Source organism: Muntiacus reevesi, chromosome 3, assembly GCF_963930625.1.
Source record: "Muntiacus reevesi chromosome 3, mMunRee1.1, whole genome shotgun sequence".
Taxonomy (NCBI): Eukaryota; Metazoa; Chordata; class Mammalia; order Artiodactyla; family Cervidae; genus Muntiacus; species Muntiacus reevesi.
The window spans coordinates 33,855,539-33,862,481 of record NC_089251.1 but is presented as its reverse complement, the minus strand read 5'-3'; positions in this window follow the sequence as shown (position 1 = coordinate 33,862,481).

Here is a 6,943-nt window from a genome sequence, read left to right as displayed (position 1 = left end):
GCCTCGGTGGGCGGGGCGGGGCGAGGTGCGGGGTAAAGAGCACAGGCCCTGGAGTGTGAACGCCAGGCTGTGCTGCTTATGAACTGTGAGACTTTGGGCGAGTCCCTTAACCTCTCTGTGCTTCAGTTTCTTTCTGTAAAACGAAGCGATGGAGACATGACCTTCTAAGGCCCTTGTCAGTTCTGGAACTTCAGTCCTTCTGCAGAGATGATGATCCGGAGGAGCACTGTACTAGGAGTCAAGGAAATCGAATTCTGCTCCACGCTTTCCCTTAATCTCGTACCCAGCTCTTAATGTACCAGCAGGAAGATGCGTGAAGGCTGTGAAGCGTTGTGCACTGTAACACATCACAATTTCGGCCCTCAGTCTCCGTATCTGTAAAGTGGGGGTGTTGCTAGGAAAGAAAAATAGAACCCAGCCGGGAACTCAAAGCTTTCCCGTGGCTCTATATAAAGCGCTGGCGTTTCCGGGACGGCTGGCGGCATCTGGCCGCCCCAATGGCCCCAAGATACGGTAATCCTAAACAATACTCGGGGTCATTGTTTACAACTATAAAACACATTCTGTCCTCGGCTCTATCCCCAAGGACGCGCGTGGAGAGGCGAGGCTGGCTGAGCTCCTCGCACCTCCCTCGCTGCCTGCAGCGCAGCGTCCGCAACTCCGCGGGTCGGGGCGAGAAGTGCGAGGCAGATGGATGCGCGCACCCAGCGCGGGGCTTGGCGTTTTTGCCATCTCTCCTCTCTTTTTTTAATCCTGCGTCCTGCCTGCCTGGGGTGTGTTTACGCTCCTCTCCCAGCAGGACTGAGTAAATGCAGTCCTTTGACGCAAAACCGTTCAGCCCTTTCCCCAGCGGCAGCGGCAAAACCCAGAAAACTGGGGGTGGGGACGGTGTGGGGGGAGCGCAGGAGAAGAAATCGTGACACTTTCTGACTCGCCCCTTCGTCGCCTCCCGCACCGCACGGTCCTCGGCCGCCCTGGCGAGCTGCTAGGTGGGGCTACAAAGTCAGGCGGGGTCCGGGCGTCCAGCGCCCTCCTGGGAGCAGCCGCGTGTCCAAGCGGCGCTCACAGACGCACTTTTAGTTTTTCTTTGAGCGGCAGCGGCTACCCGGCCCTCCCCCACCCTGCGCTTGAAAATCCGAGTGCTTCTGGGTCTCTCCCACACAGCCCTTCCAGTAATTCGGGGGGAAAGAAGGAGGGGGAAAGGGAGCCTATGCTTCCTCCGTGGCCTCCGCCGTCCCAGGCGCGTCCAGGCCGGGGCAGGCGCCGCCGGGAGCGCGCGGGCGGGCGAGCGCACCCTCGCGCCCTCGCCCGCCCCCGCCCTGCCTGCTCCCCAGCCTTTTCCTTTCTTGTGGGTTCCCGTAAAGCCCAGCAGCCCCGAGACGTCTGCAGAGCATCACGGAATCTGTGCTGATGTAAGTCGCTAGCCTCCCTTTGGTGCGCCCCGGCCTGCCTCGAAGCGCTTTGATCCCGGCCTTCCCGGCTCCAGAATTTGTGCTGGCTCCCTCTGCCCGCCGGGAGGCCCGCGATCTGCAGCCGGCCTTCACCTCTCAGTCCCTGAGCGCCAGGCACAGAGCAGCGCCCTGATGCTGCGGGACCGACCCGCTGGTGCAGCTGGTGCCTCCGACTAACTGAATGCCAAACCGAGAATTTAGCCTTCAAGCCCAGTTCATGGCCCCCTCCGTGGGGAATCATTCCAGGATCATCCAGTAACAAAGGATTCTCTGACTCTGGAATAAGATACTAAGAATAGGGGCCAATCTTTATTGAACACTTACCAGGCGGAATACTTTAAGGGATTGTCTTATGCAATCCTCCAACAAAAGTTTGAGGTGGGTATTATTCCCTGGTTGCAGATCAAGAAAATGAGATGAAGTAACTTGCCCAGGAGAATTAGTTAGAGGGTTAGTGACCCAGCTGGAAGTGCGGCTGATCCTCTATGACACCAGGCTCCTCCTCTTACACAGGACATGCATGACCTGCCTCCTACCGGAATGTCTTTGTTTCTCTCTTACTGGTCCCCAGAAAGCATGGACTTCATCTTGTGTGTGACTCTGTCCTACACTTAGAGGTGCTCCTTAATTCTCCACCCACCACTATCACTCAGGTTAAGGAAAGGTCATGTCAAGTGCCAGGAGAAGAGATCATAAAATGAGATGGGGAGAAAAAGGTAACTTGGGCTGCCTTCTCATTGCCTCTCCAGGTCTTGGGACCTCCTTGCACTAAAGTGAGGTGTTTCTTCCTCTGTCCCTCCCGGTCTGATGTCTGACTCCTGACCAAAATGACTGCCTGGCTGGACTGTACTGGCCCTCCTGTCTTGAGTGCTGGACAGTTCATGAAGCCCTTTCACATACATGGTCTCGTTTCTCCTCATACAACATCCCTTCCAGGGATGTGACAACAATCAGGGTCACTCTGCATTAGCAAAGAGGAGGTTGAGGAACAGAGTGGCAAGGCAACCTCCTCAAGATTTCCCAACCAGAGTCTGAACGCAAACCCTTCTCACCCACCTTTACATTCAGTGCTCGCCTGTTACCTGTGCTCCCAGCCTTGTCAGGTCAGAAGCAAAGTCCATGACTTAATGATAAATGGTCCTCTATCCACCATGCCTGAGTGAATCTGCCATCTTTTCTCTATTGTAAACCATACATTTTGAACATTTCTGAAAGTCAGGTGCAAGTTATAATCAGTGACTAACCTGGAAGCATTTCTGTTTGTCCCAAGATCTCTGGATCAGTCAGGAGTCCATCAGGAAATAGACTTCAGCCCAGATGGTTCAAAGGAAGAGGCTTTAATAGAACATTTCCATAAAGAGGTGTGAGCAGGGCGAAGAGAGTGAGTGACAAGGGACCTTGTTGCGCCCCAGGCCTAGTAATAGGTGGTGGAAACTATTGACCACCCCCAGGGTTGAAAAGGGAATAAAACAGAGTTATTAAGAGTCTTGTGCACACTGGGACCATGGAAGAAGGCCATCCAGCAGGATAAAGAGAAGCAACCCCTGCCAGAGAGAGCCCTGAAGAGGATGGCGACAAGATCCCAAGCCCATCTCTCCCACCCCTGTCAGCCTCCCAGGGTACAGAGAAGGGCAAGGAAGGGTGAACAGTAGATCTGGTGGGGGTGGGGAAGACACGTTCAGCAAGTAAGGACAAACCAGCACAGATGCTGTTAAAGCCAGATGTATCTTCTCACGGGTGGCATTTCAGGATGGGGGGAAATACGGTCCATCAGTGACTCTCATGTCTCACCCCGAGTCGGGGTAAACATCAGAATAACCCACACAGCTTTTCAAGCTGCACCTCCCCTCCCTTTAAACCTCAGGGATACACTCAGCCACTAATCCCAAGGGAATGTGTTGTATCCCTCAGGTGTGGGGGCAGAAAGAAAGGCTGGGAACCATGGATCAAAAGAGATCAGCATCTGGAAGAAAGAGCAGGGTGAATAAGCAAAGTTTGACTCCTCCCTGTGGCCTTACACAACTCCTTTACATTCCAAGAGGGGCCCACCCAGCTGAAGTATTCTGAGACGTGACACGTGCCCTTACCCACCATGAGTTCCATTTCACGTATGGGATGCACACCAAGGAGGAGATGTGAAAGCAAGGGAGTCCAAAAACTATTGCTCTAGAGGCCATCCTAACATTAATATTAAAACAGAATATTCTGCATCTGGGTGGTGGTTACATCTGCATACATGTGACAGACTCATCAAGCTCTGCCCTCAGCTTAGGGCCCTCTACTGTAGGTTATCTCCAATTTAAAGGACACAAACAACAGCAAATCCTTTTGATTGACTTAGACCACATTTAGCATTATACTGAAGTTTGTGCAAGACTTCTCAGAAAGCATATGCAAATGAGGCCTTTCTGGTCCCAGTTCAGCTCGTGGCCCCAGAGAGACTCTGAGTAGTGACTGCCTTAGAAGACTCAGGCAGGAAGAAGGTACTTCCCCAGTTTTTGTGTGTGTGTGTGTGTGTGTGTGTGTGTGTGTGTGTAAGCAGGATACATTCCAGAGATAAGGTGACCAGTGCGATTATTCAGAAATATCTTTATGAGTCAGAACAGAAGTGACCCCTGGTAGGAATGTTTGTTGGGTCTGGAGAGGAAGAACAAGACAGTTTCCTTCGCTTCCTCTTCTGGGTCCAAGATCTGCACAAGGAGAGGAGCTCAGATTGGGCTTTGAGTTGAGAAACACCGGTCCAAGGCTGGCCCTGCTATGGCTGGCTGTGTGACCTGGACCAAGTCCCTTGACATCTCCAGGCCTCTGCTTCCTCATCTGCCACCATGAGGCTGGACTGAACGCAAGCCCTGTCATAGGGCAAGGGATACAGAGAAGCCCTAAAGGGGGAGACACTTTCCCCACCACTCCTCCATCCAAGGCAAGTCTCCTGCCAGGCATCTTCAAGTCTAACACAGAAACACCTATCCTCTCTCTCCTGAGGACTACAGAAACCCAGTGGGTTCTTCAAACCCCAGCATGAGCTTTCCCCCTCCTGCTCCACCCCAGGCCAGAGGCTCCAGGCAGGTTCCCTCCACTTCTAATGTGGTCAGAGTCCAAGACCTGCCGGGCTGTCATAGCTGTCCATCAGCCTGCCCCCAGGATTTTCTGAGCACTTCCTGAGGAAGGAGGACTAGGAGAAGTCTGGAACCTAGATGGACCCTGCCTCCAGGCAGCTCACAATCTAGCTGAGAAAAATAGAGAGTAACACACACAATAATTTGGGCAGGAAGCAACAACAATAGTGACACCTATGAAAACCTTTTATAGGGCTTCCCGGTACCAGACAGTGTTTTAATTGTCATATATATTAACTGAGTTAATAGTCACAACAACTCTATGAGTTAGTTACAATTATCCCCATTCAACAGATGAGGAAAACTGAAGTCAAGAGAGGTAAACTCTCTCAAGATTCCAGAGCAAAAGAGAAACAGAGTTGGGATTTGAACACGAGCATTCAGGCCTGTCTAGTCACAGCTATGGTTTTTTCAGTAGTCATGTATGAATGTGAGAGTTGGACTATAAAGAAAGCTGAGCACCACGGAATTGATGCTTTTGAACTGTGGCATTGGAGAAGACTCTTGAGAGTCCCTTGGATGGCCAAGGAGATCCAACCAGTCCATCCTAAAGAAAATCAGTCCTGAATATTCATTGGAAGGACTGATGTTGAAGCTGAAACTCCAAAACTTTGGCTACCTGATGCAAAGAACTGACTCATTGGAAAAGACCCTGATTCTGGGAAATATTGAAGGTGGGAGGAGAAGGGGATGACAGAGGATGACATGGTTGGATGGCATCACCAACTCTATGGACATAAGTTTGAGTAAGCTGTGGGAGTTGGTGATGGACGGGGAAGCCTGGTGTGCTACAGTCCATGGGGTTGCAAAGAGCTGGACATGACTGAGTGACTTAACTGAACTGACTTAGGTCCCAGACTCTTGTTATGGGAGGGGTTGATGAATCTTCCCCTAGCTCGAAATGGAATCATGACAAATCATCTCTGCCTACCTGGGTATGCAGTAGCTAGGACCTGTGTTATTGGCCTATTTTCCAAACAGAGAAACAGGTTCAGGAAAGGTAAGCCATGGGCTCAAGGCCACACCTACCATACAGGCAGAGCACAGTGTACCCAGGTCTTCAGACTCCCATGTGCCTGGCCTTTGCTTTTCTCCTCCACACACAGGGCCACAGGGGATACAAAAGGAGGTCATAGAACAACCAAGAGCAGGAGACCTCATTGCTTGTCGCAGGTCTCCTTCCAGTGCTCATGAATCTCTGTTGGGTGGCAGCCTAGCACCCACTTCCCTTTCTAGTAGGAGCACCCTGATTTTTCTTTGGGAGAACCTCCACTTCTCCATTGATCCTGATTCTTGGGCTCCAGGGATGGACACAAGGACACATGATGCAGTCCTAATCAAACAGAACACCCATTTCCCTGGCCTCAGTTACCGACCAGTTCAGGGTTGTGTGCATGACGCAAGACTTGCTTCTAAGAGGCAGACCTGAATTTAGAAGTCATTGCAGGTCAGGCAAACTGTAGGGGCGTATGGGCTGAGTCCTGTTTCTTGGCTACGTTAGGCTTACAAGTGTGTTGTGTGTTCACTTTGTAAAAACTCAGTGAATTTGCACATAATTTGTGTACTTGGCTGGATGTTTTTGTTTTCTGAGTATCATTCTATTGGTGATGACAATTGAACATTATTCATAAAACATAACTCTTGAGTAACTAATAATTATCAAAGATTATAATTGTACAATATGAGGCAGTATAAAACAAAATAGTTATTGGAGGGCAACTGCTCTACAATATTGTGTTGGCCTCTGTTACACATCAACACGAATCAGCCACGGTATACACATGTCCCCTCCCTCTGGATGTATGTTTCATACATCCATGAATTTACCCTAAAATGCTAACCCTACATACATGTGCACGCACACACAGGCATATAAGTGGTACAGAGACCAGAACTGTGATATACACGTGAGACAGAGAGCGGTCTGACGCACACACCACTCCTCCACTGATAATTTCTTAGAAGACACGGTGTGAACTGTGGCCTTAAGCCTGAGTTTTCCAAACAAGTTTGAATGCTCCCCTCAGGGAGAAGTGTTGTTTGTGTTTGCATTAGTCAGAGACACACATCATGGCTGCAGCCAGAAGACAAAAATCTAGCGTTAAGCCAGTCACCATGGTAGAGGGTGGCAGGGAGTAAGAAGAGCCCAGACTGGAGACCCAGAGGAAAGAAGTTGGGGAACCACAGTGGGCAAGGGCCTGGGAGAGCCGTGTCTGTGTTCAATGCTCAAGTCCCCAACACTCCAGTCGTCCAGGGTATGCTCACCTGGAGAGGGCAGCCATGTACATTTCGAGGGTACCCCAAGAATGACACACAGAGAGGGTGCAGGCGCTACCCCTACTGAGAGCCCCCTGGGTGTCAGTACACCCCACCCAG